The sequence below is a fragment of the Zalophus californianus genome, chromosome 3 (assembly GCF_009762305.2).
Source record: "Zalophus californianus isolate mZalCal1 chromosome 3, mZalCal1.pri.v2, whole genome shotgun sequence".
NCBI classification, from domain to species: domain Eukaryota; kingdom Metazoa; phylum Chordata; class Mammalia; order Carnivora; family Otariidae; genus Zalophus; species Zalophus californianus.
Genome location: NC_045597.1, coordinates 121,467,381 through 121,490,219, shown reverse-complemented (window position 1 = coordinate 121,490,219; position 22,839 = coordinate 121,467,381). Strand labels below are relative to the sequence as shown.

The 22,839-nt window shown below is 39.0% G+C and overlaps 1 protein-coding gene across 1 annotated transcript in view; it reads right to left on the bottom strand.

Annotated features, from left to right (window-relative positions):
• GPD2 (glycerol-3-phosphate dehydrogenase 2) overlaps nt 1-22,839 on the bottom strand; it is a 212,841-nt gene that overhangs the window by 147,783 nt on the left and 42,219 nt on the right. The window lies entirely within an intron of this gene.

Here is a 22,839-nt window from a genome sequence, read left to right as displayed (position 1 = left end):
CCTGCTGTTCCAGGGGATGCAGGGCTACATGCTCTTCTCACAGCCCTGATTGTAGCAGGTGATAGACTTTAGGTCGAAATTTACATATGAGTTTGGCCTAGATGTAAGATGAATAAGGAGTGGTGGAAGTCTGGGGCAAACTGGAGAGAGCGTACCACCTCCAAAGAGGTTAGCCCACTACCTTAACTCAAACTTGACGTTACCAACTAGGAAAAGAGATACTACGTGCCTCACGGTGTGATGCAATATGAAGACCACATCTTGACCTTTGAATTATTTTTGCCCCAAATGTTTAACTGGAGTTAATCAAGTCTTTAGATATGAATTCCAGCCCATGAGACAACTGACCCCTCCAACAAGGTGATGTCATCGAAGAAAAGAAAAAAGGAGATGGGAGAGAGCCTGACCTAGTGTAAAAGTGACTAACGTGACACCACCAAATGCAATGCATGTGTTTTAATTGGATCCTGGCTTGAAAAGAAAATGAGTATACAAGACATTTTGGGGACAATAAAGAAATTTGAATATGGACTGAGTAAAAATGATACAAGGGAATTAACGATTGAGTTTTTTTCAGTATAATAATAATATGGTAGTTGCGGGGCATCTGGGTGGCTCAGTCAGTTAAGCGTCTGCCTGCAGCTCAGATCATGATCCCAGGTCATGATCCTGGAGTCCCTGGATCGGGCCAGGTGTTGGTGTGGGGCTCCCTGCTCAGCGAGGAGTCTGCTTCTCTCTCTCCCTCTGTTCCTCCCCCAACTCGCGCTCTCTCTCTCTCAAATAAATAAATAATCTTTAGAAAAAATTGTAGTTGTGTAGGAAATTCCTTATTTTTGGAAATGCATGTCAAAGTATTTGGGATAAAGGAATATATTCACTCTAAGACGGTTCAGTAAAAAGAGATGTTTAGATATAGGTATTTAATTCTATAATAAATAGGGCAACATATTAACAATTGTTAAACGAGGCAGTAGTAGTTGAATAGATATTTATTTTTCTTTTTATTTTTTAGTAGGCTTTGAGATTTTCATAATCAAAATCTTTAGAAAAAATAAAAGCAACAGTCTTTATGCAGCTCTTGTCCATTATCGTCATGTGGGAATGGGGTCCAGTTGTTACTAGCTAAGGTACTCTGAATTTTCAAAACAAACTGGAAATCTGGAATTTCTATATAAAATGCTTTTGGCACTTAAGGAAATATTAGCAACCATAACTAAAAACAAATAAAGAACACCTCTGTGCAGGCCTGTTACAATGCATTCGGATACTGAAACTGACCTGTCAGCCTCTAATTTACCATCTTGGGGTTAGATCCTTTGTTCCTTAACCCTTCTCCTTACACCCTAGTTCTCTGACCCTCCGTCCTTGATCTTCTTCTTTCTCCAAGTGGTATGTGGCTAACTTGGTTCCTTTCTCACTCTTGTTCTTCTTTTTTTCCCCCAAGTGGCTTCTGCCACTTTGCAGTCTGACTGAGCAGTTGGTGGCTTAACGTGAGAATTAATCAAGCTATGGGCTTCTCTGGAGTAGCAGATGATTTAGCAAACTAGAATTGTTTAATAATTATCCTAGGGCACTAAACATTATCCTAATGATCTAAAATAGTTATTAAACCTTCCCACTTAAGATTATTAAATTGCAACATCTGTCTTCAGGAAGCATTTCTATTGCATGTAATATTTGCGAAACATTTACAACTGCTTTTAGTTGTATCTCGTGCCCTGCAATAGGTTTATAGTTTTTTCCTTATTTAATGGCTGAAAACACTAGGCATGGAGTCCTACAGGTAACCTGAATCATCTATATGAGGAGGGCCTAGGCCTAAGCAAGCTTCCTGGATGACAGGCCGCTGCTTATCCAACTGCGCCACGTTCTCTCCAGCCCTTGTTTGCTTTATTAGCTAATTACCGGCTGCATATTCATCCCAGGTTCCAACTATATTAAGGGCTATTTACTAGCTAAAATCAATACCCTTTCGATTAGACACCTGGCGTGGCTTTTGGTAACTAAGCATTATTTGGGCTTCACTGCTTTTACTCCATCAGGGAGATGGGAAAGTGCTTTGTTTTGATTTTTTACACTTAGTGGCTACTGCTCTTAGCAGTAGGAGATTAAGGGCGGTGGAGACTCATTCTGCCATGGCAGGGGCTAGGAACAAACATAATATTTACTGGACAAGAAAAGGGACAAAGAAAAATAAAATGACTAACAGTGATTTTACTATTTTAAGGTTCTTTTTCAATTAGATAAATCTCTTGGGATATATGTCTGGTCCCCTAGGCACCCTATTAACCCTAAAAATACAAAGACAAATAAAATACATTCTCCAGGGGTGCCTGGGTGGCTCAGTCGGTTAAGCAGCTGCCTTCGGCTCAGGTCATGATCCCAGGGTCCTGGGATCAAGCCCCCCATTGGGCTCCCTGCTCTGCGGGAAACCTGCTTCTCCCTCTCCCACTCCCCCTGCTTGTGTTCCCTCTCTCGCTGTGTCTCTCTCTGTCAAATAAATAAATAAAATCTTTAAAAAGAAATACATTCTCCAACTTGGTGAAGTTGGAAAGAACAACATCAAAACAATAATTATTATAAAAGAGTAAAAAGAGCAAAAAGTAGTGGAACTGGGTTTTGACATATAGCATGGCAAAGGGAATGATTCGTTCTTTCCAGAAAGAAACATGCCCAAAGCCTTTTTGTTGGGGATGGTGGTGAAACCAACCAAAAAGACCCTTTTTAATGTAGGTATTTTATTACAGAAATAATAAATTATTATGTTCATTTTGGAACCATGAAAATATATAGACAAAAGAGAAAACACATCACTATCATCCATCATTCAGACCACAACTAACCACTGTTGATAGCTTGCTATAAACATTTTAAGAACGTTTTCTTGGATATATATGGACAAGTTTTTAAAATAATAAAAACCAAAAAAACGTGTTAAGACATTGGTTGAATCAAGTCATTCAAAACCAGGTCTTGCAATATTACCTCATGACTTCGGAAAATCTGCTTAATCTCTCTGAGCATCAGTTTTCTCCTCTATAATATATGGGTAATGATACCTGCCTTAGAGGATTATTATGAAAATAATGATTTGAAAGAAGTATACTTCTTAGAACAATCCCTGGTATATATAAAGTACTCAACATATTGATTCAGCCAACAAATATCTATTAAGAGTTTCCATATTAATCAATTAGACCAGATCAGTGAACTAAATATGGTATTTATCTTAAATATGATCACTACTATTAACATAATGTTCTATAAATCCTCTTTCATTTAACAAAATATCAAGAACGTCTTTCTGTGACAAGAAACATGAATCTATCAACGTTTTTACCCGTGACATAGCATTTCAACAGGAAGATATAATTTATTGAGCCAATCGTGCATTCAGAGGACAAAGATGGCTTTCAGTCTGTATTATAGTCATTGTTTTGACTATCTTTTAATCCTTTTCCAATTGATTCTTAAGGATATATCTTTTAAGTGGAATTATTGAATCAAAGATGATGAACATTTTTTTTTCTTTTTCCTAAGTAGGCCTCACGCCCAGCATGGAGCCCAACACAGGGCTTGAACTCGTAACCCTGAGATCAAGATCAGAGCCAAGAATAGGAGCCGGACACTCAACTGACTAAACCACCTAGGTGCACCAAAGATGATGAACATTTTTAAAGCTTTTTAACATCTGTTTCTAGCTCGCCCAAGGAAAGCTTTCAGGTAGATGGAAAGGATAGCAGGCCTGGGTATTAAAGGGTAAGCAGAAAAGAGATGGGATGAAAAGTGATAGAAAGACATCAACAGGAAGGAGTTCATTATCTTCTCAACAGGAAGGAGTTCATTATCTTCAAGTTGTTCAAGGTCATACTCTAAATAAAGCAAGTTATCTTTTGGACTAAATAGATTATAAGGACAGCTAGTTTTAAAAGAGAACTCTGCAGTTAATCTAAGGTAAGTAATATAAAGGATAAGGGTGGGGTTTTTTTCTTTCAACTCTCAAGAATAAGGAATCAGAGCACCTTCTGAAACACTAACATGCACATTTTCATGTTCCACAACATCAGACAAATTTTCAAGGAAGGCAAACCACTGTTACCTCTTAGCCCACTCTTCCAGTACCTACTTAGCCCTCTCTCTCTTCCCAGGAAAAGCACAGAACTACAAGATACTTAATGCAAACTTGTGGTTGTTGTTGTTGTTGTTGTTTTAATTTAATGTGTGTAAAAATAACCTGGAGTACTTGTTTAAAAATGCTTGTTCCTAGGAGTAAAGGGCATCTCCATAGATTTTGTCTCTGTAAAAACAGGTTGAGGACTAAAAACCTGCATCCTGAATTGCACCACCACCCCCAGCTAATTCAAATATAGGTAATCCTCAACTACATTATGATGAACAACTCTGCGGTATATCCTTGCTGCTCAAAGGGTGTCTCCTACATAAGGAGCAAAAGCATCATGCAGCTCCTTGTTAGAAATGCAGAATCTCAGACCTTACCCCAAACGTACTATACAAAATACGAACTTTAACAAACTTCCTGGACAATTTGTATGCACATTAAATTTTGATAAACCCTATTCTTTAGCTTAACTGTCAATAAATAATCTGGCATATCCAACACAGGAAAAATTTCCCATGAAAAGTAAAAGTCCCATCCACTTGGTTTTTGGGGGGACCTAGAATCCAGATAATACTGGATACTGAGATGATGCAGCAAGTAGCCTTGATCCTTCCAGCATTACTTGAGTGATCTGAGGGGGGCAAGAAATCCCAAAAGCATAAACCTGTGGCATAGAAGACTCCTTCACTAACATTCCCGGAAATATAATGAGGAAAAATGAGATCTAAGTGATCTATTAACAGTACTCTAGTATCCCCTTCAGCTTATGCATCAATTTCTAACTCTCTTCGAGGTATAAATGACTTTATGGGAGGTTGCAGAGAGAAATATTTAAACAGCTCGAAGTATGATCAATAGATGCTAAATGAAATAAAATTTGGTTTTATTTCTCTTGTCAGTTTGGTTTTGTTTCTCTTGTCAGTTTCTATTGACCAACCTTTTAAATTGTAAAATTATGCAGCTGAAACTAAAAGCAAATAGGGAAAATGATGGAGCTTTTATTTAGCATTACCAGTTGATATTTTAAGAGGTGCAAAATTGGTAAAAATACAACCTATTGAGTTACAAATTTTATTGTGTTAGTCTCTTACAGGAATCTGGCTGGAGAGAACTATATTGTAATCAAATGTGAACATTTGTTAGAATGTCAAAAGTTTCATCAGTTAAACAATTATTTAAAATAGTTATGGTGGGGTTTGAAATAAACCCAAAGGGGAAAAAAAATCTATGTTGGATCAAGTAACCTTTTAACATCCTATAAGTCCTTGTGTTTCAAATATACTTACAGAGAAGTTTCAAAGTTAGTTAGACCTTAAGACTGCAATACATAAAATGTAACAAGAGATCCTTTTCTCCTTAACACTGGAAAGAAATGCTATCTCTTCATGAAACTAAACTTCAGTATCAGCTAAAATAATTCACAGTCCATTTGGCTGGTCAGAGAGGAGTCTCTGTAGAAATCTCTTGGTCGCCACGTTATGATTCATGGTATAGTATTTTTCAAACTTTTAATATCTGTACATGTCCCTCACTCTTTTTGCTTACTTTGTGATTAACATGACATTTCTCCTCAACTTACTACTTAACCTAACCTACCTTTAATCTTACTTTTAACTTACTTTTTAATCTAACCTTTTCCTAAAAAATAATTTCCATGAATTACACATTAATATAAACAATTTTTTTTAAAAACAAAAATTAACAATGCCCCATCCCACCTAAAAGCATCTTGTGAACAAACAGCATTTGGAAAATCCTGACATAATAGGTGCTCAATAAATATTTGATAAATTCAGGAATAAATCTTATTTTTAGCAGCTTCTTTAGGAAGGTGAATATACAAGATACAAATGAAAAAATCATTGCCAATTCATTAAGACTTTGCCCCAAAGCATCAAATCAACCGTAATTTTCATCTTCTGGCCTAGGTTTGATTTTATGCAATCAAAATCTCGGAGTTTACCTAATTACAGGTATTAATCAAATAATATTTTGTAACTTTTCAGTGATCCTTTTTATTGACCATTCACCTCACAAAGAATGAGATCAAAGAAAAAAACAGAAAGTGTCCCAAAAAGCCAGATTTTTCTAAGTAAAACTGCCTAATTCCCCCTACAATGACTGCCTACTATGTGCAAGGCATTGTTAGTTTCTGAAAATGCAAAGACAAATAAGATTAAATCCTGAGCTCAAATTGCTTAAAATGTCGTGAGGCAATCAGGCAATTAAACAGATAAGTGTAATTCAGCGTGGTAAACATTACAAGAGAGGTTGCATCAGTGTCCCCGGGAGCACAAAGGAGAGAGTGACCAGCGGTGTCTGAGGACAGCCTGGGTGAAGTGTCAGTAAGTCAGGTAGTTGCTAAGCCCCCAGGATCTGGCATCCTAACAGGCACTCAAGCCGATGAATAAGTGAAGGAATGGAATGTCAGATGTTAACTACTGAGATAAACAGGCAAAAATCAATCCAGATCTACCATGTCCGGCAAATAAGCTTGAAATTTAGGACAAATTGATATAACACATGGGGACCCTTTGAAATATTCCCACTTAATTTTAAACCATGCAATGCATTCTGACACATTCATTTAAATAATATTCTTCATGTTCCAGTGTGATTTCAAAGAATGAGTTATTCCAATTCTTATACGAGTGAGGTTTTGGGGAGAAATATGCAATGGGGTCGTAGACCTCTGATTCACTCTCAGCTCTACCAGTAAGCAACAGGCTGACCATCCTTAGTCAAGCCACAGCCTCCCCACGCCTCAATTTTTCTCACCTTTGGTGCTACCTAATTTTGAATTCTAGTTGCAAAACATATTCAGATTCTATCTCTCACCATCTTCACTTCACATTTTGGTCCCAGCTCCCATCATCTTTTGCTTGTATTACTGAAATAATGTTTTAACTTGACTCATTGCTTCCTTTCATGCCCCCATTCACTGTATTCTCAACTCAGCAGCCAGACTATACTGTTAAGTAAAACCAGGCCATTCCTGTGCTTAAAATCTTCTAATGGCTTCTCATATCATTTTGAGCAAAAACCAAAGTCCTTACCATGGTTACTACCTACCACTTATCTCCCTAACCCATCACTTTACCTTCCTTCATTCCATTCCAACCATAGGACCTTCCTGCTGTTAAGAAAGAAAAGAAGGAAGGAAGGAAGGAAGGAAGGAAGGAAGGAAGGAAGGAAGGAAGGAAGGGAGGGAGGGAGGGAGTGAAGAGAGGAGGGAAGGAAGGAAGGAGGGGGGAAGGAAGGAAGGGAGGAAGGAGGGAAGGGAGGAAGGAAGGAAGGAAGAAAGGAAAGAAGGAAGGGAAGAAGGAGAGAAGGAAGGAAGGGAGGGGGGAGGAAGGAAGGGATGGAAGGAAGGAAGGAAGGAAGGAGGGAAGGGAGGGAGGAAGGAAGGAAGGAGGGAAGGGAGGGAGGAAGGAAGGAAGGAAGGGAGGAAGGAGGGAAGGGAGGGAGGAAGGAAGGAAGAAAGGAAAGAAGGAAGGGAAGAAGGAGAGAAGGAAGGAAGGGAGGGGGGAGGAAGGAAGGGAGGGAAGGAAGGAAGGAAGGGAGGAAGGAGGGAAGGGAGGGAGGAAGGAAGGGAGGGAAGGAAGGAAGGAAGGGAGGAAGGAGGGAAGGGAGGGAGGGAGGAAGGAAGGGAGGAAGGAGGGAAGGAAGGAAGGGAGGGAGGGAGGAGGGAAGAGAGGGAGGAAGGAAGGAAGAAAGGAAAGAAGGAAGGGAAGAAGGAGAGAAGGAGGGAAGGGAGGGAGGAAGGAAGGGAGGGAAGGAAGGAAGGAAGGGAGGAAGGAGGGAAGGGAGGGAGGAAGGAAGGGAGGGAAGGAAGGAAGGAAGGGAGGAAGGAGGGAAGGGAGGGAGGAAGGAAGGGAGGAAGGAGGGAAGGGAGGGAGGGAGGAAGGAAGGAAGGGAGGAAGGAGGGAAGGGAGGGAGGAAGGAAGGGAGGAAGGAGGGAAGGGAGGGAGGGAGGAAGGAAGGGAGGAAGGAGGGAAGGAAGGAAGGGAGGGAGGGAGGCATCTTCTACTGCAGGGACAAAGTCTCCAAGAACACCTTTCCCCTTCACAGGTCTTCACTTGAATGTTGCTTCCTCAGTAAGGCCTTCCATCACCATCCTCTTTACAGTTTCAGTCCCTTACCAATATTTTCCCTGGTTTATTTTTCTCCACAGCACTTATCACTGTTTATAGTACTACACATTTTGTCTCATTTACTGTGTCTTTTATCGATCTCCCCATATGAGAATGCTAGTGCCATGAGGAGGGTACTTTTTCTGTTTTGTTCACAGATGTATCTGTAGTGACTCAAAGAATGTCTGGCACATAAAAGCTCTCAAAAAATATTTAATGAATGAATAATTAATGGAAAGTAAAGAGTTTGGATGAGGCTTCCTCTTTGCTCGACTTTTCCATAACTGAATAATGGCACACGTGTCATTACACTGTCTAAAAGACGCGGGAGGTAGGAGCACTTATCATCATAATAATATCATTTCTAAATCTAGTTAAACATTATGTAATACTTTCATGTCCTTGTTTAACATCATATATTAAAGATCTATTGATCCCTTCTGGGACCGTCATTATTTAGAATATATATGGGATAATCGATAACATTCCCCATTTTCTAAATGCAAATGGCATTGAAATCACAGTTGTTTAGAAAGTAAGAGTACTCATTAAAGTAATGCTCATGCAAAGTAACCTTTGAAAAAGTTTTCAGATCTCATCCACTCTGAATGTAAAAAGTTGATTTCTTTTTTAATAAAGTTCACCAATAATATGATGCTGCTAAAGCCATTGAAATGTCACAGAGCTACAGAGCTAGAAAGTAACTGCAGATCATTTGGTTCACACTTTTTCCAGAAAGCATGTGAATATCTCAGCTATTCAGGGTCCATGTATTTCTTAGGACAGAAACATATTTAGATATATAGCTATAAGAAGCATCTGAATACTTTCAGATAATAGACTTAATTCTTTAAATTTTAATGTGAATGTTTAAATTCACATTGATTCTCTATCCTTGTGCTTCAGCATCAATTATTACAGAACTAGCGGGTTTAACTTTCAGTTTATATGAAATTTGAAGAATGAGGTACATATCTAAGTAGTAAATTGTATGTCGTTTATGTTCAACAACTATTAGTCTGCTTTAAAACATCAATTCTGAAAGCAGTTTCATTTAGAATGCTAAGAATAGATTAATGGCATATGTTCACTGTGTTTGTCTTATAATTTTTATATTTGAGTAACAGCAAGAATGACGCCAAGACCCTATCCTTCAGTTATAAGGATAAAGCAAACTTTGTCTCTAAGTGATTTGTGCATTTGTGTCAAAACTTTTAAATATAACACTGCAAATTATTTAAGCAGAAGTGGTTGAATTTTTGAGGCAATCAAAATCCAACTGAATAGTTTCTGCTGATTGTGTTAAGTATGTAAATCACTTTATCTACGTTCTTCACACTCCCATGGAAGAAAAATTAGAAATTTAGAACGAAAAAAAAAAAAACAAAAAACTCTGCTTGCATCCCAGTTCTGCCTTTTAAAAAATATTACCTTTTGGGGCGCCTGGGTGACTCGGTCGTTAGGCGTCTGCCTTCGGCTAGTGTCATGATCCCAGCATCCGGGGAATTGAGCCCTGCATCGGGCTCCCTGCTCAGTGGAAAGCCTGCTTCTCCCTCTCCCACTCCCCCTGCTTGTGTTCCCTCTCTCTCTGTGTCCCTCTCTGTCAAATAAATAAATAAAATCTTTAAAAAATTTACCTTTTTTTTTCTAACCCTCAGCTTCTTTACTAGTAAGACAAGGAAGTGTTACCTATCACACGGAGTTGTTGCAAAGCAGAATGCCTTGAAAGTACTTTGTGACCACAAGCATACTATAAATATAAAAGGCCATTATGGCTATTAATTTTGACATCACACCTACCAAAACAGCCCCAAAAAGTACAAGTAAAAATTATGAAATATTGATGAAGTACCAAACTGCCATTTTTGTAAACTCAGCGAAAACATGTTTGGTCGACTATGTAGTTTCCTCTCTCAGTTTTATATTTTGTACTCATAATCGTGTTGCTTATCTTTATACTGGTTAGTCACAGGCCTTACAGTATTGGTTCTCATTTATTAATAGCTAACTTTTATTGAGCTAAACTTATTATGTGCCAGACACTGTGAAGAGATTTCTATGCTTTAGCCCATGTAATTCTCAGAACAACCCCATGGGATAAGTACAGTTGCATGCCCCTTTTACCAAGGAAGCAACTAAGAAAGAGCTAGAAATGCCCTGCTGAAGTTTACAGAGCTAGACATGGAGATGGGATTTAAAACCTTGGTAGCTTGCCCAGGTCCTGTACTCTTAACCATGAAACCATGCCACAGGTGTTTCAGACAGTTGTCTGAACTACGTTCTAAGGTTGACTGAGAAAGCCTATGTCTTTATTACTCAGTACTGCTAGTGAAAGACTCCTGTGATTCCCAGTGTTCTCAACAGACTCGGGCAAGCACCTTCACTCAGGATGGTAAACTGAGCCAAGCAAACTACTTACAATCTGAGTGGGCTTGGCTTTTCTGGACAGGCTAAGTATTCCTTAGGCTTATGAAAGGTGCTATAGGAAGAAATCTTACCTTGCCCTTCTGAGGAACAACTTCAGGGTTAATGGCCCTTAAGATCATAGAAGAAGACATCTTATTGGTTTGATGTCTTTCAGTTATTTGGTGCTAAAGGAAAAATCACTAGAAATGTCCATTGTTGCATTCTTTAATACACAGAATTTAATATGACTGAAAAGCTGTACAAATCAAACATCAAGTAAATCTGTGATGGCTGTGTTATAGACCAAGTTGTCAAGAATATAAGCTCTGAGTTCAGGATCCCAACCTTCCACATACTTTTTGAAAGATCTTAAGCAAGTTACTTAAGCCCTAGCATCCCCTTCTATTAACTAGAAGTGTTCTAGTTTATGGGAATTATTTTGCTGTTAGTTCAAGCTGAACAAAGACTAGTTTCTTAAAAGTACTATATGTATTTTTACTTCTCTTCTCCAACCCCATTATTTTTCTTCCACTACATAAATTTAGTCTTAGAAGTGGAAAGAAAATCACATTAAATTGGGAATAATTTGTCTGTGTTAGATATTCAGTTAATTGACCAAATGGAGTATTCCTTTCCCCGGTGCAATATCTTTTTGGGTAAATATTATATCTATATAATAGGGAAAGGGGAAGAGTGAAGAGGTCTCCAAGTAACTAATAGCAATATTAACCTTTTAAGCATAAACTTAAGATAAGATGGCCATGAACGTTAAGGAGCAAAACAAAGTCAAATGGTGTATGACTTTGCAATACAACCCCTTGTAGTAAATGAGCGTAAATAAAAAAGAAAGACAAATGCGTTACAGGTTCTTAGTGTTCAACCAAAGTTAAATCTGTCCATTTCTATTAAGATCTCTTGCTCAGGGGTGCTTGGGTGGCTCAGTCAGTTAGGCGTCTGCCTTCGGCTCAGGTCACGATCCCAGGGTCCTGTGATCCAGCCCCGCTCAGTGCAGAGTTTGCTTCTCCCTCTCCCTCTGCACCTTCCCTGGCTCATGCTCTCTCTCTTGCTTGCTCTCTCTCCCAAATAAATAAATAAAATCTTAAAACAAAAAGATCGTTTGCTCAGTTACATATCGTCACTCCTAGGATAACATAATCCTGGATGCAAAAAGCTCAGGGAATTTACAAACAATTCAAAAGATAGATTCGCCCATTAGATTCAGACATACTTAAAGAAAAAAATTGCATAATGCTGAGGGGGCACAAAGTTGTATAAAACATTGCCTTAGTCTTATTCTCTACGCCAATGGCATCCAATTCGGGCTCTTAGAAACTGAGCTGAACTGAGCCTCGGGAGCACTGGGTTAAAGGAAATAAAAACCCAAAAAAAGGAGTAGCAGGAAGCAAGGGAGTTGGGAATAATTTCTAAGAGCAAGTCTGGGGACCACAGGGAAGAGGAAACAACAGAATACACACACAGAGAAGCCAGAATTTGGGAGCAGAGAGTCTATGGAGTACCAGCACTAGCAGGGTGGGCACTGGGTGGGCTGGTTCGAACATAGGAAAGTTAAATCTTTCTATGATCTCCTGCACTATAATTTATCATGAAGACTCTCTACTTGTGAATAAACAAAGATTTTTTGAAAGAGAATTCATCCCTGGTCAGAAGGCTTTGCTTACTGATTCACATTATTTAGCACACATGTTATATTCCAGTGTAACCTAGAAACAACTGTCTGGTCATCTGATGGATTTTAATAAGAAGACATGTTATAGGCAGCAAAAATGATCTCCTATGCAAGAAACAGAAGAGGTATAACCAACAGCAACTTCATCAATGCTATTAATACATCAAAAGAAAAAAATGTGTCTCTTGGAAGGAGTTGGGGATACTTGTCTTGGACTAGAGAGGCACATTTTAGCTAAGTGCCCCTCACCCCATGAGGTCAGAACTACTGTTATACCTATTTAATAGATGTTAAAACTAAGGCAGAAAAGTTAAATACCCCTCTAAGTTTCACATAGCCAGTCAATGACAGAGGGTGCATTTACCCCACCACATTACCGGTCCCATAATCCCTTCTTTCACACAGTCCTCTCCCTACAATTACATACATTATTGTCCTTACAAAAAGGTGGAAAATAGCATACATGCTTTTTCATGGTGAGCCTTTCTGCCCCTTGCCCCCACTCCCACAATACCAGGATACGTCACGAAGGTCTTGAGGTAGGCTCATTGGATACTAGAGTGCCATTGTTTCCATGCTCTTTCAGTTGAAAAAACTAAGGGAAAGCCTTTTTTTTAACATGATTTTTTTTAGTGATATTCTGCAGTTCAAATTCGGTAACAGAGTTTTTTTCATATTCCCTCAATCTGTATTTTTTATCTCCCTCTCCAAAGTGAGAAACAATACCACAGAACATCAATATATTACTCATTTGCACTATCATATGAAACATATAAAAGAGTTTCAGAATCAAGTCATCAATACCACTATTTTTTTCTTTTTTTCATCAATACCACCATTAATGACACATCTACCATGTAAAATTCAAAATTTGTTTTGCCATTTATTTCCTCAGAATACCTGTCACAAAGAATACATAGTCAAAGTACTGTGTTCGAATGTTATTTGAGTTAATTCTTTCATACATGTGTGGTTGTTTTATTTACAGTGAGGCTCCCTGGTTTCTGTTTATATTCAAATTTTAGGGTTGGCTTTCCTCATTGTTTCTTATTAAATATTGTTATTTGAATATGTTTAAGTGGTTCAAAATACAAAGTTATATAAAAATGTACACTCAAGGATGTCGTTCTCATCTGCCTCATTGTCACACATCCCTGTAGATTTCTCCTTCATGTCTCCTTGTGTGGAAAAAAAAGGCAATGCTTGTGTACACGTGAGTGTGTGTACATGTATATGCGTGAGTGTGTGTACATGTGTACACGTGAGGGTGCACGCATGTGTATGCAAGCTGAAGAGACATGTGGGAACCTGAGTTACATTTGTAAATGGACACAATACACTTAAGAGCAAATCAGAAAATTTGCAAAGCTAGGCTGATCAATAAACAAAGCATTTGATAAAACAAATGTATAGATTTTGCAGTGATATTTACATGACTGAAAGTGAAAATAAAAATATTTCATCTGTCCTGAAAGTTTTGTGTCCTTGTTTTATGCATATCTCTGTCACCCTTCATGACCATTAATTATATTTAATGTTTCTAACCCTTAAAATAATCATGAAAACAGAACTAGAAACATTTAGATTAGGAATTATTCTAAAGGGATATTATCTAAAGGAAAAGCTATTCTTTTTTTTTTTTGATGTAGTGTTCCATGATTCATTGTTTGCATATAACACCCAGTGCTCCCTGCAGAATGTGCCCTCTTTAATACCCATCACCAGGCTAACCCATCCCCCGACACCCCTCCCCTCTAGAACCCTCAGTTTGTTTCTCAGAGTCCATCGTCTCTCATGGTTCGTCTCCCCCTCTGATTTACCCCCCTTCATTCTTCCCCTCCTGCTATCTTCTTCTCCTTCATCTCCTCCTCCTCCTCCTCCTCCTCCTCCTCCTTCTTCTTCTTCTTTGTTAACATATAATGTATTATTTGTTTCAGAGGTACAGATCTGTGATTCAACAGTCTTGCACAAGGGGAAAAGCTATTCTTAAAATAGTGGTTGTCAGGGGTGCCTCGGTGGCTCAGCTGGTTAAGCGTCTGACTCTTGATTTTGGCTCAGGTGGTGATCTCAGAGTCCTGAGATCAGGGTCCTGAGATTGAGCCCCATGTCGACTCCTGCTAGGTGTGGAGCTGCTTAAGATTCTCTCTCTCCCTCTCCCTTTGCCCCTCCCACCCTGCTGGAGAGTTCGCTCTCTCTCTCTCTAAAAAAAGAGAAAAAAAAGTGGTTGTCAGTTGTATCATCTATGAGTCTTCCTAAAGAAGTTACACTGTAATTTCTTTAGGGAACTAGTACTTTCTTAAATTAAATTATTTTAATACTTTTATTAAGCTTCCTTAAATTAAACCTCTGGTAACCAGGACGTTACTTTTGTAAAGGGTTTATTTGTGGAATTCAGTTTTCTTTCCTACCTCTTCGTGTTGAGTAGTTTTTTGACTTTTCTGTTTTCAGATCACTGTTTGGTCTAGCTTTGTTTTGCTTAAATCATAGGAGTCTATTTAAGGCAAGAATTCATATTAAGAATGAAGTTACTGTTATTAATAAACACATATACTGATTTCTGCCAAGTTAAAAAATTAATACTCTAGTATTTTAACTGCTGAGTTTCCTCTTCCTGATAACCTGATGTTTTCATTTGTTAGGGCTGCAGCAACAAAATACCACAAATTGTGTGGCTTGAACAACAGAAATATACTGTCTCATAGTTCCAGAGGTTAGAAGCCCAAGATCAAGGTATCGGTAGGCTTGGTCCTTATGAGGGTTGTGAGGGAGAATCTGCTTGCTGTCTCTTTCCTAGCTTCCAGAGGTTTGCTAGCAGGCTTTCGTGTTCCTTGGCTTGTAGAAGCATTGCCCTATCCCTGCCTTCCTCTTCACATGGACTTCTTTCTCCCTTTGTGTGTGTGTGTCCAAATCTCCCCTTTTTATAAGGACCCAGTCTTACTGGAATAGTACCCTCCTTATGACCTCATTCCAGTCATCGTCAAAGACCCTATTTCAGGAAATAAATAAACAAAAGAGTCACATTCACAGGTACCAAGGGTTAGAACTTCCACATATGAATTTTGGGAAAAACAATTCAACACATAACAACATCTGATATATAAATTACAGCAAAAGCCACATGTTTTCTTTTATAATTTTGGAGTAACAATTTTGCAATGTTTGAAGATGGTATGCTCAGTGTTATTTTTCCAGGATATGAGAAAGAGAAAGGGGGTGGGAGAGAAAATAGAGAGAGAGACTGTTTTTAAATACTTCCAGACCTCAGCTGGAGTGTTCTACTGAAAAAATATTGATTATTGTTTGTATATATATTGATGATTCTTGATAGGTTACTTTGCACATGCAATTCCCAATGTCAATCAGAAAATCTGAACACTGATTTTTACATCCAATATTGTGTTAGAGACTGCTGAAACACAATCATGCAAACAAAATAACTATATAAAAGTTTCCCTGACCACAAATGAAATGTATTAGGAAGGTACGAGTAACAGTAAAAAATAGAACTAGTAGCTATTTCAGCTAAATTTTGATAGGGACTAGAAATAGTGTAGGAGCTCAGAAAAGGAAAATACAAATAAGTTTTGTTAATATACAAATACTCTGAAAAATCAATAAGAAAATAAGAAATATTCTAGTAAACAGGGTCCATCAATAAGGGATTGATTAAATTATACGATGTCTCTCCACCATGGAGGACTCTGTCATTATAGCAAGGGCAGATCCGCCTGCGCTGAAATGGATGTAGAGAGAGAGAGGTTAAACAAGAAATTATTAATGTCTGAAAACTTCAAGAACTAATTCCAGGAAACGAGGAAGAAAAATATACTAGAATGGAAAAAGAATTTAACTTTTGATTTTATACTTTTCTGTGCTGTTTGCATTTTTATAACATGTATGCTTTGCTTTTTACTTTTCATCAGTTTTTTGAGTTGGAGGAACTCATTTGTCTAAAACTGAGTTAATCATACTTCTCTGTTCATGACATACTATTATCATTGGGACCATAATGCTATGTTTTATCATATATTTATTCACTTTTACCCCCATATCCCTATCCCGTTCCCTCTGCTTCACTAGAAGCCATCATTATATTGTGCTTAACGTACATCTCTTTGTTTATATGGGACCTTACAAAACACGTATTGTTTTGACTTCACAATTTTATTTATTTTTTCTTTTGACCTCACAATTTTAAACACATGTAAATTACATTGTCATATCTCATTCTGTAGCTTATATGATTCACTAGGCACCACCCTTCTGAGAGCATCCATGTTGCTCTGTGATACACCTAAGGCATTCCTTCCACATGCTGCATACGAGTCATGGTGTGCACCATTACCAGTTACCTGTCCACTCTCCTAGAGAACACCTGGGTTGCTTCCACAAATACCACTGCAATGAACATCTGGTATAAGTCCTTTATTGACTTCTATGAGAAATTATTTGACCTACATAAGAATTTACATATACAAGTATTTCCAAATGGAGATACCAGTCCATGGTTTATATGTAAACCTAATGTGCCCAGATGGTACCAGCTGCTCTCTGAAATGGCTGCCCCCACCCATATGCCCACCAGTGATGCACAGAGTCAAATGTCCCTGTGTGTTTATCCACATTCAGCACTGTGCAGCTTTATACTATTGTTTAGTCAGTCTAAATGGGTATCTCCTTTTTAATTTTTTTAATTTTTATTTGATTTGATTTATTTTTAAATAGGCTCCACACCCAACGTGGGGCTTGAACTCACAACCCTGAGGTCGAGTCATGTGCTCTACCAACGGAGCCAGCCAGGCACCCCAGATGCCTCCTTTTTAAACTTGAGTTTCTTCGTTAACTTAAAAAAAAAAAAAGGTAATTAGAAAATGTCTTCTCCATCCAAATGTATGACTCTATAATCTCGTGCCCTTTTACTCTGCTATGACGTCTCTTAGAATCCTACTGTGTGTTTTCACCTAGTCAGACTTGTATATCTTGTCTAAAACCTCAAGCTCAGCATCTTTCAAAGCAATGTGAAAAGTTCACAGATCATTAATGCTGAGAAGAATCTTGGAAACCTAGAACAATAACTTCGTTTTACACCCAAGGAAACTGAGGCCCAGACAAAATAAATGACTCTCTTACCAGTAAAGGGATTTGAGGGACAGACTCAGAACTGATGAGCAGCAGGGTGCAGAGCGGAAGAGGCAGAGCTTTGGAGTCAGAGAGAAAAAGGAAAATATAAGATGGTTAGAAGAGTCAAGTAAGGATTCCCAAATGGAGCTCAAGCTGAAATGACCCTTGAAAAGATGCACAGAGAATAAGGGAAATGTCCAGAGTGGAAAAAGCCACCTAAACAAAGCCATCATTGTGAGGCATGAGCATGCTGGGTTTTGTTCATAACAGAGGGCAGCAAGAATATATGGCTGTGATAGTTAAAATGGGCCTGGGAGTTGGGGAGTCTGGAGAATCTAGCTAGGACTGGCTACATAATTTTTAGTGCCAGATGAAAAAACGCAGGGCCCCTTGTTCAACAATTAAGAATTACAAGACAGCAACAGCTAAGCAAAGTGCAAGACTCAGTACCAATGTACAGGTTGCACATCCAATGAAGCTCGCCCTGAATCTAGCAACATTTAAAAAATGTGGTTGGAATTAGGATCCACTGAGGTTTGTGAGCAAAAGAGTGATAAAATGAAAACAATGTTTAAAAAAAAATAGAGACCTTTCTTGGGAATAATGCCACCATATGCATCAAAATTTAAAATGCTCTCACCCTTTGAGTTAGCAGTTGCACTTCTAGGAATTTATCCTGCAGATATTTAATAATGAACCAAATGGCATTTGTTCAAAGATCTTCACTCCAGTGTTGTTTCTACTAGCAAAAGATCAGACGCAGACTAAATGTCCTCTGCTAAGGAATTGGTTAAGGTAATGACAGTACCTTCGTGCAATGGACATTTTCACCATCTTCCTACATCTTAGCCCTCCAGCTGGATTCCTCATTCCCATTGCCTTGATTCAAAATCTTTAGGGAACTTGGCCTTGGGGCACTATTTGTGATTGTGAGATGGAATAAATAATGTTTTAATTCCTAGCCAGGAAAGGGCAATTGTATATGAACATAGAGCCATTAAAAAAAAAAAAAAGATAGTTCCACTTGTATAGAAGAAACAATTTCTGATATCTATCTTTAAAAAAAAGAAGAAAAAAAAAAAGGCAACGAGCACAGCAGTATGTATGGTGTGGACCATTTGTGCATAAAAGCTATATGCAATATTTGTATCTACATCCGGTATCCGTGGATGGAAATGCAAGAAAATGATGACAGTGGGCAGTCTCTAATAAATGGATCCCAGGAAATGAGGGTAGGGGGTGGAGGGTGGGATGAAGACTCTTCTACCTTTTGAATTTTGTACCATATGCATGGGCTCCTCGTTAAAAAAAATATATTTGAAAAGACCAAATGACTTGAGAAGAAGAGAGGGAAGGGAGGAGAAGGCCATGTCTGCCAATAGGTGGGAGGTGGCCCAAGTGGCACAGCTCAAGAGCTGTTTGAATAAATGCCGCACCGGAAATGAACATGAAGAGAAGGACAAAGAATTCCCACCCATATATCCTCTACCCTGAAGACACTATATGAATTTGAAACTGATTCGATTTTGAACCGGCAATAAAGGAATGATTGAATTTTCAAAATTTAAGGAAATTAGAAACAGAACAGGAGAGGGAGGGAGGACATTGAACTAGCTGCAAGGGCAACGGGGATGGCAAAGGAAAGCAGAGGTTGCCCAGGTAACCCAGGCAGTGAGCGGATAAGGATCGGCACTGTGAGGCAGGAGGGACGGGCCCGAGGAGCAAGAGCAGGATTTGATGCTGTTTTAAAAGGGGAAAATCTGACTTGTTGACCAGTTGGACATGCTGGCGGACTAGGAATGAGCATATCACCAGCAGGATGATTTCGCAGTGACAGCTTTTCAGGAGAAATTGCTGCATTCTCAACATCTGCATGCATCTGAGAATTACACCTGGATTCTTCGTTTCCATGCCTTGATTTTAATCCTTAGGAAAGTAGGCCTTGGGGTACTACTTGTGATTCTAAAATGGAATAAGTAATGATTTAATTCCCAGCCAGTAAAGGGCAATCCAAATGACTGGCTCCACCATTTCCCCAGGGCTAGTTTGTAACCTGGGACAGAAATAAGCTGTGTGTATTAAATCAATACAATCACTCACAAGTTAAAAAAAAAAAAGCATTGCTTTGGTGGCTATGTATTATATCAACTATGTCTGTTTCTTAATGGTTTGCTTTCTTCAGATGATATAAGCCTGGCCACATTTCCACGGTGAGCCAACACCAACCAGGGACTAGGGTGCCCTGAGCAAGTGTTCCAAGGTGCTATGATGCAAGTTACAAGTCCCTGCCTGCCCCATCGGGCTGTGACAATGACAGGTTTCCTAAGAGAAATGATTGTGTAACATTCCACAGCACTCCCCGTTTTCTGCTCTCTGCCAACCTCAGGAGGAGCCACTCCGCAGATCAAGGTTGCTCGGCAGACTAGGGAAAGTGCTAGGGTATGCCACCCAGAAGACACTGTTGGCCATCTTGTGATCGTTCCTCGCTTGGCCATACCAGTAATGAAATCAGGCCTCCACAGCACCTCTGAGGTGAAACAGGATTAGTACACAGCACAGCTCTGAAACACAACAATGCTTGTGTTCGTCATGATGTGTTACTCAGACTTAACAAGAGGAAGTTCTGCCTGCCTGAAGATTTCCACGGTTTCCACAGATTCCACAACAACCCACTCCCCTGCTGCTCTACCTTTGGCTCCCCAACCCCTACCACTCCCTAAAAACAGACCTTCTCAAGGCTCTGCCCTCACTCTCCTCTGTGATTTCCTCCACTTCTAAATACTTACCTTTTATTTCTGTGCTATTCGCTCCCAACTCCACTTCGATAGCCTTGCTTTCTCTAAATCTAGATGTCAACTGCCCAGGAGGCATCTCCCCCTACTTACCTCAAAGTCTATGTTGCCCAAAGTGAACACTTTGCTCCACCCTTTTCCTTCTAGTCATTTTTCTTCCTGACTTTCCTACATGATACTATTATTCTCCCAGTCACTTAAGCTAGATTCCTTTTTCCCTTCCTTCTGCCTTGCCATGAACTTCATGTTAGAGCCTTCCTCCTGGTTCGGGACCTCACTGCCTCTCCACTCCCATGTCTAAGCACCTCCTGAGTGAATTTCCTGACTTTTAGTTTCTCTTACTCCTACTTCTCTGGCACATCGTTGCCAGATGATCCGGTCAAATACTTTGATCCTTGCTCTGCTCAAAAAAATTTCAGTGGCTTTCCATGCTACAAAAGTATCCTTATTCCAACAAACAAGGGATATGTCCTACAAACTTTTTCATGGTTTTTACTGTCTTCTTGTAATTCTACCACTGATGCATTTCTTTAAATTTTCTTAAACTTTCATATTTTCGGGCTATATCACATTCACGTTTAATGAGTTCTCTAACTTTACTGTTTTGGGTAAAATTGTTTCTCAATTTTTGTTGTTTAGATGCGAGCAATATAAATACTACTCAAACTACATAGAAAAGGACAACTTACTGACTCACATAAACACAAAGTCCAGAATTTGTTCTAGTTAGGCACGGTTGCTTCTAGGGACTCAGTGTCATATTGGGGATGTGTATCTCTCTCTCTCTTTCTTGGACAAGCAAGACAGCAGCAAACCTAGCTATACATTCCACCCATTTGCTCACCTGAGCAGAAAGACAGTCTTTGCTTATAGCTTTGGAAAGAAAGTTCTGGTAAGTTCTGGAAAGTTGTCCAGCCTACAGCCACATGTCCATCTCCAAATTAAACACGGTGACAAGGGAAAATATTTGGCTAGATCTGTTTCACATACCTACCACTGTGACAGAGAAACAGAGATGAAGGAGAAAGTTAACCTCACCCAAATCTCAAGGTATCAATTCTCTACAGAATAGAAGACTTGTACCAGACTTCTAACAGAAATAAGTGAACTATTAAACACACACACACACACCTGGAATGCTTTTGGCTGTGTATAACAAATTGCCCAACTCAAAGGGGCTTAAACAATAAAGATCTTTACCCAACCAAAAGTCTGGATGGAGAAAATCCTAGGATGGTGCAGTGTCTCTTTCCTTTGAGTCATCCTCAGTCTCTCTTCAAGTCACAGAATGGCTGGGGCAGCTCTGAGCATTACACCTCATAGGGCAATATTAGGAGCAGGAAAGAAAAGGCAAAAGAGATCTTTCATACATCTTTCCCAGAAGCCCCTAGCTGTCTATACTTGCCTCTCTTTGGCAGGAAGTGTCACAAACCCATCCTAGACCAATCTTTGGAAAGGACAATGGGATAACTGGCTTAGTATACCACATCTGGTCTTGGGGCTAGATAAACTCATGTGGACTTTCAGTAAGAGAAAATGTAAAATGGCCTTTGGTAGGCCACTAAACTCGTTTGCCATTAAGCCCTACTTCTTATTTGATCCCTTCTATCTGTTGAAACTTTTGATAGTGTTTCTTGTGCTGAGGGATTTTTAAACTGTTTCAAATTTTGAATCATAACATTTTGGAGTTTGAAGGAATTTAGGTCATTTAGTTCGGGGTTTTTCAAAGTTTGTTGTAGTTTTTGTTTTTTGTTTTGTTTTGTTTTTATTTGTCTTGTAATCCAAATGCAAATAAATGGGAGAGTTTAAAAATGGCTCGGTGGCAGTGAGGGGCCTGGGCAAAGAAGGTGGGGCCCCACCAGCCAGTGGCCCTGCGGCTCTTCTGGAAAGTTAGAGGAAGGTAATTTGAAAACCACATCTCTCTCCAGTTCTCTCATTTTAAAGAACTGAAGTTTGGAGAGGTAAAATGATTTGACCTTGTTCTTCCACAGGTTACTTAGGATTGCAGTTTCAATTTACTGATTCCCTAATTTCTTCATATCTTTTATGCCTTAATAATTTCATAGTGTCTTTGTCTTCAAATTTTCCTCTGTATCCACGCACTAAAAAATCCTTAAAAATAAATCTTAATGTAGAAGTTCTTACATTATTCTTTAGCCTTTCATGATTTTTTTCTAACTCCACTCTACTATTTTTCATATATAATGTCCTGGGCTACATGCAGTATTTCTGGTGCAATACACAGTGATTTATTTTGTTGTAGGCAGAACAGGGCTGTGGCTAAGCAACCAGAGATTGCTTGATACTACATGTGTTCCAATCTTGCCTCTAAGAGCCTCAGTTCCCTCAATTGTTAAGGGGAGGTGATTATAATACCTACCTCACTGGGTTCAAATCCATGTGTAATGTCCTTACAGAGCCCAGCACATAGTCACTGCAACCACGTTTACTGTTATTTTCTCATATCCCCTGCTCCCCAACCCCCAAATCTTCCTTGGCCATCAAAGATCCTGCAAATTGTTAGGAATTTCCCCCTTACAGATAAAGGGCCAATGATGTCTAAACCCAGAGCCTTCTATC